This window comes from Rhinopithecus roxellana, chromosome 10, assembly GCF_007565055.1.
Source record: "Rhinopithecus roxellana isolate Shanxi Qingling chromosome 10, ASM756505v1, whole genome shotgun sequence".
In the NCBI taxonomy this organism is placed as follows: Eukaryota; Metazoa; Chordata; class Mammalia; order Primates; family Cercopithecidae; genus Rhinopithecus; species Rhinopithecus roxellana.
In genome coordinates, this window is record NC_044558.1 from 120,428,754 (window position 1) to 120,441,221 (window position 12,468).

The 12,468-nt window shown below is 42.5% G+C and overlaps 1 pseudogene; it reads right to left on the reverse strand.

The window, feature by feature from the left end:
* Positions 1–248: 248 nt before the first annotated feature.
* Positions 249–1,458, reverse strand: LOC104678623 (annotated as a pseudogene).
* Between the last annotated feature and the right edge of the window lie 11,010 nt (positions 1,459–12,468).

The window sequence follows — 12,468 nt, forward strand, 5'->3', positions numbered from 1 at the left end:
TTAGGTGTAAAAAACAATAAGCATTTATTTCATGTTCACAGTTTGGATTAATTGAAGCCTGTTTGATCTGTGTTGGGTTTGGCTAGCTTTGTCTGTGGGAGGGCTCAGGTCTGTTCTATGTGTTATCATTATAGGGTTTAAAAAATTTTTTCTTAATGTTTACAATTTAATAAATCTCTTAGCCGGGCGCAGTGGCTCAAGCCTGTAATCCCAGCACTTTGGGAGGCCGAGACGGGTGGATCACGAGGTCAGGAGATCGAGACCATCCTGGCTAACACGGTGAAACCCCGTCTCTACTAAAAATACAAAAAAACTAGCCGGGCGAGGTGGCGGGGCCTGTAGTCCCAGCTACTCCGGAGGCTGAGGCAGGAGAATGGCGTGAACCTGCGAGGTGGAGCTTGCAGTGAGCTGAGATCCGGCCACTGCACTCTAGCCCGGGCAACAGAGCAAGACTCTGTCTCAAAAAAAAAAAAAATAAATAAATAAATAAATAAATAAATAAATAAATAAATCTCTTCATTGCAGACATATATGGCTGTTTGGTAGTGTTCAGAAACATCACAGTAATGGCAGTTTTTTCAATTGGTGTGTAGTCCTCAATAATTATATATAAAATTGCTGTCAAATCAGTAAGACTGCATTTATGCACCCATCATTTTAAGACTGCATTTATGCATCCATCCTCCTTCCATCACAAGGCCCAATTGGCTCACATTTACCTCAATGACAGTACCTTTGGCAATAACACCCAAAGTTGTATACGGTGGGGACGAGGGGTTCTTCTTTACACCAAGTATTGGTAGGCAAAAGGTGGCTTTCAGTTCAGGATGTGTTACATGGGCTTTCTTGAAACGCAAGCCTATTGCCCTGATGAATCTTTTGTATTTAGGTGGCTTTCTTGTAAAGCCATCTCCAACAAAGCAGACTTTAGTAATCATCCTCTTTCATGCCGCCTTCCTTCTCCTTCCTGTTCGAATAACTTTTAATACTTCTGTTTCTCCCTGGGCATGTACTTTAGGCAGAGGGACTTCCCATTTCCCTGCCTTCTCTTTTCGTTTCTGTTTAATCCTATTGGAAAGTACTTTAGCTCAAGATTGTCCCTCTCTGTCCAGCAGATAGGCAGGTACTGCTCCCTGTGGAGTCTTTTCATCATTCTTTTGTTCGGTGTTTCTCTTTTCATGCATCTTGATCATCTTTTTCGTTTGTATTTTCTCAGCATGGCGCTGTTTATGGTAAAGCTTTGCCTTCAGACCAATCATTGTCTTTGCCTTCTTTGAACGTTCATGAGCCTCTCGACTTTCCTTCTTTCTCTTTTTCTCATGGTAATCCAAACGGTATCCATAGCGTTTACGATGTAATTCAATATATTCGTTCTGTGGCATGGTGATGGCAACAGAGCCGCCAGGAGCAGCCCCTGGGGTGCGAAAACGCTTTCAATTTCCGTGTCTCAGAGACCCACGAGCCCACGCCACGCAGGCCGGGACAGGAAAGCATTATTGGTTTTGTTTCTACTTTTTATTTTAAAACAAAATATACATAAAGAAAACAGCTGGGTGTGGTGGCTCACACCTGTAATCCTACCTACTTGGGAGGCTGAGGCAGGGGAATCGCTTGAACCCTGGAGGTGGAGGTTGCTGTGAGCCCAGATAGCACCACTGCACTCCAGCCTGGGTGACAGAACAAGACTCTGTCTCAAAAAGAAAAGGAAAAAAAGAAAAGAAAAGAAAAGAAAAGAAAAGAAAAGAAAAGAAAAGAAAAGAAAAGAAAAAAGAAAAAAAAAGAGAGAGAGAGACAGTGTCTCCCTCTGTTGCCCAGCCCGGACTGCAGGAACACAATCATAGCTCACTATAACCTCAAACTCATAGGCTCATGTGATCTTCTCCCCTTGGCCTCCCAAGTAGCTGGGACTATATACAGATAGGTGCACACCACTATATCCAGTTATTTTTATTTTTTTATAGAGATGGGGTCTCCCTATGCTGCCCAGGCTGGTCTCAAACTCTGAGCTCAAGCAGTCCTCCCACCTCAGCCTTCCAAAGAATTAAGATTACAGGTGTGAGCCACCACACCTAGCCTCCCTCATCTGCTAGTGGTTACCCAGTAGTATAGTATATATAGAAAGTCAGGATAATGCCCAATTCCTTTCCTTTATCCATTTTTTGAAATAATGAATTGTTATCCTTCAAAGGAAACCAATTTTTTTATTACTACGAATTCACAAATGTAAATATGTTCGATGTGTTTCTTCAGTTCATCCAATTCTTGTCCTTATTGAGGCTAAAATTGTCTGACTTGTGGCCATTAGGAATCTCTTCAAGTTGATTCCTGAGTCATTTTGAAATTACTCTAGTAGTTGACAGAGTCCTTGCTATCTGGTATTACAAAATGTTCTAGGCTAAGTTTATACTTTTTGTTTGTTTGTTTTTTGGTTTTTGGGGTTTTTGTTTTGTTTTGTTTTGTTTGAGACAGAGTCTTGCTCTGTCACCCAGGCTGGAGTACAATGGCATGATCTCAGCTCACTGCAGCTTCTGCTTCCTGGCTTTAAGCAATTCTCCTGCCTCAACCTCCTGGGTAGTTGGAACTACAGGTGCACACCAGCAAGCCCAGCTAATTTTTGTATTTTTAGTAGAGACAGGGTTTCACCATGTTGGCAAGGCTGGTCTCAAACTCCTGACTTAAGTGATCCTCCTGCCTTGGCCTTCCAAAGCGCTGGGATTATAAGCATGAGCCACTGCGCCCAGCCTGCTTTGTACTTTTTTTGTCACAGATTTGGAATCAGTCATTTATCCAAGCAGCTCTGGTTTTCTTTTAGTGAAAAGTGTAATTTCTTTACCACAAGCTTGGCTCCGGGGATGCCCTATGTTACTTGGTAGACTGGTCAATATTTGGGGGCTATTTTAATGAACAGAACTAGAGAATATATTTTGAAGGTAAAAACATTTCATGACTTGACAGTGATATTTCCAACTCACATTCAGGTCTACAGTGCTATTCCTTAATTTTTTTTTTGTTTGTGTTTCTTATAAAGACAGTGTCTTGCTATGTTGCCCTGGCTGGTCTTGAACTCCTGAGCTCAAACAATCCTCCCACCTCAGCTTCCCAAAGTGCTAGAATTACAGGCATAAGCCACCATGCCCGGGGCCCTAACTTCTTTTTTATGTTATCTCTGCAACTCCTTCCACACCAAGAATCCTGGTTCTGGTTCTTAGAACAGGAGAAGTGATAGAATATTCCATAACTGCTCATTTACTTTATCCTACATTATATAAAGAAGAGCTTCAAAATAACAATACTTACAATAACTATTACAAATTATGACTACTAACTTTTTTTAACTTTTTCATGCCTTATTCGCACTCTCGCTTCATTTTTAAAGTTATACTCTATCTACATTGTCAAGGCATTCTCTCCCTTTTTACTCTCATTTAGTCTTCATCTACAAGTACCTATATAATTTAATACTTACCATCAGTCCTTGTATCAGAGACTGTCTAGTCCCTTTGGTTGTCCAAAGCTTATTCTGTAACAGGCTTCTCAGGAAGTATGCATAGAAGCAATATTCCTTGTATTTTTGCATGTTCATAACAGCTTGTGTGTGCCCTATATACTTAAGAGTTATATTTCTTTCACTGAGTGTCCTAAATGTGCTATTCCATTTTCTTCTGACACCAAAAGACTAATAATAATCAAAAAGTCTAATAATAATCTTCCTTCCCTCATAACCTCATGTTGTTTTTGCCTACTTAATTTTTTTTTCCTTTTTCTTTAAAATCCAGAAATTTTACTAGAATATGTCTTAGTATTGGTCATTCAGGTTCACTATTCTCATATGCATACTCCCCTTCCTTCCTTCCTTCCTTCCTTCCTTCCTTCCTTCCTTCCTTCCTTCCTTCCTTCCTCCCTCCCTCCCTCTTTCCCTTTCCTTTCCCTTCCCCTTCCCCTCCTTTTCCTTTCCTTTCCTTTCCTCCTTTCCTTTCCTTTCCTTTCTTTTTCTTTTTTCTTTGATAAAATCTCACTCTGTTGCCCAGGCTGGAGTGCAGTGGCATGATTTTGGCTCGCTGCAACCCCTGCCTCCCAGGTTCAAGCAATTCTCCTGCCTCAGCCTCCCAAGTAGCTGGGATTACAGGCATGCACCACCACACTCAGCTAATTTTCATATCTTTAGGAGAAACGGGGTTTCACCATGTTGGCCAGGCGGGTCTCAAATTCTTGACCTCAGAAGATTCACCTGCCTTGGCCTCCCAAAGTGCTGGAATTACAGGCATGAGCCACCACACCCGGCCCATAGTCTCTTTCAATAAGTACCTTCAAATCTATTTTATTTAAATTTTTTTTCTTGAATTATAACACTTAATATTTGATTTTCTCGCTTTGGTTTTCTTATTCAGACACTTTTGTGACCCATACGTTGGTCCTTCTTTGCCTATGTTCATTCAATAGCTGTATTGTTCCTCAATCTTTCTCTCTTTCTTAGCTGCTTTTTGATTTTTTAATATTTTCCTTATTTTTACCCTCTATTTCTCTTAAGGCATTGTCTCCTATGTTTATTTACTGGGTCCCTTATAGTTGAGTCTTCATTTATTTTATTTTTATATTTTTCTTGGGTTCTGTCACTTCACTTCTGAGTTTTCCTAATTCTGATTATGTTGTTCTTTCATGTTTTGTATCATTTTTTTAATGTCTTCTAGCTTATTTTGAAATAGTACATTATAGTTTTATTTTTCTTTTTAAAGCAAACCTTTCTGATCTGCTTTCATTACCTGTAGGGATATTATTTTGCTGTATTCTCATTTTCCTTACAATACCTTTGCATGAGGTTTGACTGCAACACTTTATTGTTGCTTATTTTTACATGGATTTAGGTTTCTTGAGCTTTTAGATTGAGGCTTTGTTCAGAATAACTGTTCCAACTTTACACAATTACCTATTCTGTTGTGTTTCATGTAGTGAAGGAAAAAAAAAGCAGCTTGCTTTGTAAGATTTCCTGGAGAGTCTCATCACTTTTGTCTACCTTCTTTCCTTCGTCTCTGTAATGCCTATTCTGTTCAATTTTAATTCTAGTCCTAGTAGTATCTTTAGGGAACGAATCTGTCCTAAAAGAGATTCCTACCTGGTGGGTTTTGAGAGTTCACAGGGGCGGGACTGCTCCATACCTTTCAGACCTCACTGAAGGGTTCCCCACTGCTCTCACCAGCAAATTGGAGCAGGCAAAACAGTTTCAGCTACTCTTCCAAAATTGACCTGCTAAGCCTTCCAGTGAATACCTGTAGTATATTTTAGGGGTTTCCTGTTCTCAGGTTTGTTAAATGCCTCATTACTCTCCTCTGCTTTCTCCTGCCCAGATGAGGATGCCATACAGGTCTTGTGACTATCAATTATTTATTCTCACCTGCTTCTATTTTCAGGGTTCAAGGGGATACCTTCTCATTTGGTCTTGTTGGAAATGTCTGCAGATTTTTGGTTTTGCTATGAGCTTGTTCTGGCTATTTTTATGTGAGAATTAGGAAACTTTCAAGAGCAATTCTGCCACTACCATTCCAACTTCCCAAACCCCCGTGTTCACTCTAGAGCCCGTGTTGAAGGGGCAGGACTACATAGGGAAAGCTCTTTTTGTGGTAAAGGGAGAAATGCAACAGAACAAACCTGACACCAGGGGATGTTTAAACCTCTGCTTGCAGCACACACTTGTTAACTTTCCATTGGCCACAAACAGCCACAAGACAAACCACCACATCAATATGCAAGAAAATAGACTCTTCTTCTAGTGGGAGGAACTACAAAATCATGCAAACAGCACGGATACAGGCAGCAACAAGGAATTGAGAATAAGGATTCAGTACTCCACACCAACCAACTGCATCTGCCCCAAAGACATTTTCTAAATCTTTCTAAATTATTTTCCAGAAACGGTTTGTTAATTAGACTTTCACCCATAGATAAGAGATTGCCCTTCATTACTGAACATTTTTAAAATTGCTAATATAAACTGTTAATTTAATAAGTAAAAAATATCTTAGTGTCATTTAATGTTTAAATTGCACCTCTTTTATTTGTGTGAGCGTTAATACTTTTATATTCGCTTATTAGTTATTTGTCTTTCTTCCTTAACGACCTGACTGCTTATGTCTTTTATTCATTTCACTGTGGCAGATGGTGTTTTTCCTTTTGATTTATAAGGCCTCATTTCATATTAAAGATTTGCACCTTTATTGTTCCTATTTCTTACACATATTTATTCCAATTTTTCATTTCTCTTTTGTATCATTTGTCTAATTCTGCGTAACAAGTCCCCTTAAAACTTAGTGTTCTAAACAGCAACAAAAAAGTTACTATTGCTTACAAGTCAATGGAGCAGCAGGCCATATCTGATAACTTGGATCAGGCTTGGCTGATCTCAGCTGGGCTCATTCACGCGTATGTGTCAGCTAGTGCCATGGCTGGGGAAGGGTTGGTCTAAGATGGTCTCACTCACATGCTGGCCGTTGGCTTGTTGTCCACCGGTGCAATGGGGATTAGCGGACCCTGTTACTACCATACCTTTTGATTGAATTTGTGTTGTTTTTGGCACACATTTAAAATTTTGTATATTCAAATTTGTCATTTTTTCCTATGTGATTTCTTTACTGTTTTTATGTTTGTAAAGTTCTTTCCCAATTCCCAAGGTCTGATAAATATATACCTAAGTTTTCTTTTACAATTTCCTTCTTTTATCTATTACCTCTCTTTCAGCCATCAGAAATTGAGGGATGTGAAGCATAAGAGAGAAAAAGTGGTATCTTTTCTTCACCCATTGCTAGGTTCATGGCTGACACTCTCATAACAAAAGATACATTAACAAGAGAGAAGCATAACTTTTTTTTTTTTTTTTTTGAGATAGGGTCTCACTCTGTCACCCAGGCCTAAGTGCAGTGACAAGATCACAGCTCACTGCAGCCTCTACCTCTTGGGCTCAAGCAATCTTCCCACCTCAGCCTCCCAAGTAGCTGGGTCTACAGGTATGTGCCACCATACCCAGCAAATTTTTGGTTTTGTTTTTGAGACAAGGTCTTGCTCTGTTGCCCAGGCTGAAGTACAGTGGTGTAATCTTGGCTCACTGCAACCTCCACCTCCTGGGTTCAAGTACTCTTCCTGCTTTAGCCTCCCAAGTAGCTGGGATTACAGGCGCAAGCCACCATATCCAGCTAATTTTTTTGTATTTAGCAGAGACAGGGTTTCATCATGCTGGCCAGGGTGGTCTCAAACTCCTGACCTCAAGTGATCCACTCGCACTGGCCTCCCAAGTGCTGGGATTATAGCACATGAGCCACCATGCCTGGCCAAATTTTTGTATTTTTTTTTTTTTATATATAGAGACAGGGTTTTGCCATGTTGTCCAGGGTGGACTTGAACTCTCGGCTGAAGCGATCCTCCCACCGCAGCCTCCCAAAGTGATGGGATTACAGGCACAAGTCACCATACACAGCCAGCAGAACATTTATTTAATATAAATGTTATGTAACACAGGAGCCGTCAAAAATAAAAACCTGAAGAATTAGGAATATTTGTGTATCTGTATAGACAATCGTGCAGAAGTATGACTGGAGGGCAATCTAATGGTAAAAAACTGGGGAGGGCCAGGCACAGTGGCTCACGCCTGTAATCTCAGCACTCTAGGAGGCAAGGTGGATCACCCGAGGTCAGGTGTTCAAGAGCAGCCTGACCAACATGGTAAAACTCAGTTTCTACTAATAATACAAAAATTAGCCGGGCATGGTGGTGCATGCCTGTAATTCCCAATACTTGGGAGGTTGAGGCAGGAGAATTGTTTGAACCCAGGAGGCAGAGATTGCAGTGAGCTGAGATCGTGCCATTGCACTCCAGCCTGGGCAACAAGAGAGAAACTCCATCCAAAATAACCCCCTAAAAACAAAAACAAAAAACACTGGGGAGAATTTAGCATGATCTGTTTGTTCAGATTCTTCTTGGCACCCCACTGTGACATTTTTTTCCCTCTGGGTATAGGGCAGGACACCTGCCACATGAAGGTCTTCAGGGGAGAAGGGAGGGAGAAAGTCGAAGAGTGACTTTTCTCAGTTTTATGGCCTGCTTCAGGGAAAAGGGTTGAGGGGAGTTCTAGTTTCTATGGCCTTGCTTCACGAGAAAGGGGGCGGGGGAATGTCAGAGAGACCTTGCTACTGTGATTTTTTTCAATTTCCTTCAGCTTAAAATTGTCAGTATTTCAAGGTGCCATATTTTGGGGTATTGTGTTTTGAGCCTCATCAGAAATAGGAATTTAAATGGCTGGTTTTCCACATGTAGTTAACCAATTATCCAAATGCTGTTTATGGAATACTTTGCCTTTTCTCATGAATTGGTGATATCATCTTCATCATAGAGTGAATTATGATTTCATCCTTGGGTCTGTTTCTTTGTCCCATGGATGTGTCTATCTATGGGTTCTTGTACTGCCTAAATCTATAGTCAAGGGGTGGCAGGAACTCAGGGTTGAGGTGAGATTATCACCATTGTGACTACAGTTTAAGTTCATTTGTATATCACTTCTGAAGCCCAGAGCTCAAGCTGAGTGCTTGAAGTTCAGGAGGGAGGCCAGGCGAGGAGACTCACGCCTATAATCCCAGGACTTTGGGAGGCTGAGGCGGACAGATCACTTGAGCTGAGAGTCCCAGACTAGCCTGGGCAACACGACGAAACCCCGTCTCCACCAAAAATACAAAAAAATAGCTGGGTGTAGTGGCATGCACCTGTGGTTCCAGCTACTCAGGAGGCTGAGGTGGGAGAATCACTTGAGCCTGGGAGGCGGAGGTTGCAGCGAGCTGAGATCACACCACTGCACTCCTGCCTGGGTGATAGAGTGAGACCCCATCTCAAAAAAAAGAAAAAGAAGCAAGGAAGGAAGGAAAGAAGGAAGGGAGGGAGGGAGGGAGGGAGGAAGGAAGGAAGGAAGGAAGGAAGGAAGGAAGGAAGGAAGGAAGGAAGGAAGAAGGAGGAGGGAGGGAGGGAGGGAGGGAGGGAGGGAGGGAAGGAGGGAAGGAAGGAAGGAAGGAAGGAAGGAAGGAAGGAAGGAAGGAAGGAAGGAAGGAAGGAAGGAAGGAAGTTCAAGAGGGAGACACAGCTGAGGTAGAGGTGGAGAGTGGGGGTGAGGAGGGGTGTCAGAAGTTGGGAGTTGGTATTGATCCAGACATCTCAGGGGGCAGAAGTCTCTGAGCAGAGGAAGGGCATTTAAGATGAATATTCTAACCTAATACTTGTGTGGGAGCAGAAGAACCAACTACAACTGCAAATTTGATGAAAAGAGCAACTCTTAGCATTCCCCACCATTATCTGAGGTATATCCAAGATGCTTCTGCAAGACTGAAGTCCCAGAGAACCATGTGATCATCCCACACGCACAGGAACTAACTGTGCAGTGTGAAACGGCAGGCTGTAGTCTTTCACCTGTGGCAGAATATATATTTATTGATTCATCTTTCAGTAATAGGTTTAGTAAAGATTGTCAATTCTCTGGGGAGAAAAACATGAAATACTGTTTTTACCCCAATAAAATCAATCAATTATGCTCTGTGGAACCTCCTTTTCCCACTGGGTAGCAGGCTCCATTAGCTACATATATCCCAGTCTGATTCTATAACTTTTCATTTTAGTTATCACAACAGTTTCTCTCCAGTTACTAAGATTCAACTCTGTTTAATGTAAAATTTCATTCTTATATTGGATTCAAAGCTTTCCTCCTCACCTCTAGTGAAGACTAGACTCATGGCTTTAAAAGATTTGGTAGTGGCGGGGTGGAGACATGGGATGTGCCTCTCCCATCCGATTCCTTGCCTGTGCTTTCCCCTGTAGCTTTGGGTGAAAAGGAAGAAAAGAGAAAGTGGAATATGTGTTTTTTTTTTTTTTTTTTTTTTTTTTTTTTGTGATTGCCTATGGCAGAACTGTTGGTCTCCATGGCTTAGCAAGTGGCCCCCAAGACCTACCCTGGTACTCAATGCCAAGCAGCTCCCAGGGGTCCCTTGGGACATATGGCCTTCCTCTTCCAGCTGACCCCAGCTGATGGCCTCATGCAACATCTCTCCAATGCCTACTTCTCTTTGCCCAACATGTGACCATCCTCTGCCAAGTCCCCAGCTCTAAAACCCGAGCCTGTGGGCAGATTGATACATTCTCTGTGTATTTTAGCAACCAAGAGCTTGAGAGATAATTCCACTCATACCTCACATCATCCCATTACATTTCCATTTTACAGAAACTTCCTTCTGACCCCAGTGCCAGCTTCCTGTAGATCTCAGAGCTGTTGATGGCCCCTGACTCCACATACTAGTGTGGGCTCTTGATGACCCAAATATCCCCAACATAGAGGTCATATTATATGTACTTTGGCCAGTTGAGTTATGAAGCATTTGCCTCACCTTAAGATCTTAAGATTCAATCGAGACATGAAGTAAATTCTCTAAGGCCACCCACCAAATCAGCACCATGTTCAAATTAGAATGTAAAGTGTCAGAATCTACGGCCAGGTTTTTTTCCATTGAGATAGGATTTCTCAGGCTTCCAGGAAAACAGGAGCTAAGTCCCTGGACTTTGGGGTCAGATGGCTCTGTCTGAGGCCTGGTTGAACTACTTCCTAGCTGGGCAAATTTTTGCTGTTGTTGTTGTTGTTGTTGTTGTTGTTGTTGTTGAGAGAGAGAGAGAGAGAGAGAGAGAGAGTCTCACTTTGTTGCCCAGGCTGGAGTGTAGTGCCTCAATCTCAGCTCACTGCAACCACTGCCTCCCAGGTTCAAGCGATTCTCCTGCCTCAACCTCCCGAATAACTGGGATTATAGGTGTGCACCACCAAACCCAGCTAATTTTTGTATTTTTAGTAGAGACAGGGTTTCACCATGTTGCCCAGGCTGATCTCAAACTCCTGGCCTCAAGTGATCTGCCTGCCTCGGCCTCTCAAAGTGCTGGGATTACAGGTGTGAGCCACCATGCCCACCTCACCTAGCCGGGTAATTTTGAACAATTTTCTTAGCCCCTCATAGTTTCAGTTTCCTCAACTGTAAAATACGGTTAAATAATAGTAGCATCTACTTTACAGAATCATTTTATTGCCTAAATGAGATTCTACAAGGGAAGCCTGGTGCCTAAGGAGTTCTCATGAATGGTAGTTATTGTTGTTCTAAAAGAGACAGCATCCTCAGGCCACTGATAATTCAAATCTGTCCAAATGTCGCTGCCTCGCAGATGGTTGAACTGTGCGTGCTTGGGGTTAATTCCCAAGCAACGTACCCAGTATGCTGTGTTGCCTCCACCTCTGTGGGGACCGTTCCATTCGGGGGCTGGGACAGCATGGGGGCAGATGTGAGGAGAAGCTTCTACAGCTACTGTGTGTGCATAATCACATTAATTTGCAAAAAATTAAAATTAAAATAGAAAATAAACTGGCTGGGTGTAGTGGCTCACACCTGTAATCCCAATGCTTGGGAGGCTGGGGCCAGAAAGTCGCTTGATCCCAGGAGTTCAAGACCAGCCTGGGAAACATAGTGAGACCCCATCTCTACCAAAAAAAAAAAAAAAAGAAAAAAAAAAAATTAGCCAGGTGTGGTGGTGCACACCTGTAGTCCTAGTTACTGGGGAGGCTGAAGTGGGAGGATCATTTGAACCCAGGAGTTCAAGGCTGCAGTGAGTTATGATCATGCCACTGCACTCCTGCCTGGGCAACAGAGCAAGACGCTGTCTCAAAAATAATAATTAGGCTGAGCACAGTGGCTCATGCCTGTAATCCCAGCACTTTGGGAGGCCAAGGCGGGTGGATCACCTGAGGTCAGGAGTTCGAGACAAGCCTGGCCAACATGATAAAACCCTGCCTCTACTAAAAATACAAAAATGAGCCAGGCGAGGTGGTGTGCTCCTGCAGTCCCAGCTACTCGGGAGGCTGAGGCAGGAGAATCGCTTGAACCCAGGAGGCAGAAGTTGCAGTGAGCCGAGATTGTGCCACTGCACTCCATCCAGCATGGGCAACAGAGTGAGACTCCCTCTCAAAAAAATAAATAAATAAGAATAATAAAGAAAAAAAGAAAAAACAAGTGAGCTTTTCTTAAATGTTTTCCAGCTGCAGAGGCCACGTACTAGAAAACTCTTGAAATTTTATTCAGTGTTTCTCAATACTTAAGCTGGCTGCCTTCTGACAAATTGCCAAGTAGTGGTCAGAATTTAATTCACACCAAAGGAGAACACAAAGATTATGAGACAATTGACCCTATAAAAACACATTCGTGGCATGCTCCTCATTCACTTTGCATGTGCTCTCAACCCACCCTCCGGGGCTCTTATGTCACACTTATTTCCAGATAAGTGGCCCAATTAGAAACCTATTGGCTAAGGTTGTACTCAAGGCAATGACCCTGCGCACCAGAAGCTCGTCCTTCTTAACATCACCCTCAAGCCAAAGCACAGTGGCGTGTGCACTCTCATTCCTGGACAAACTCTGCC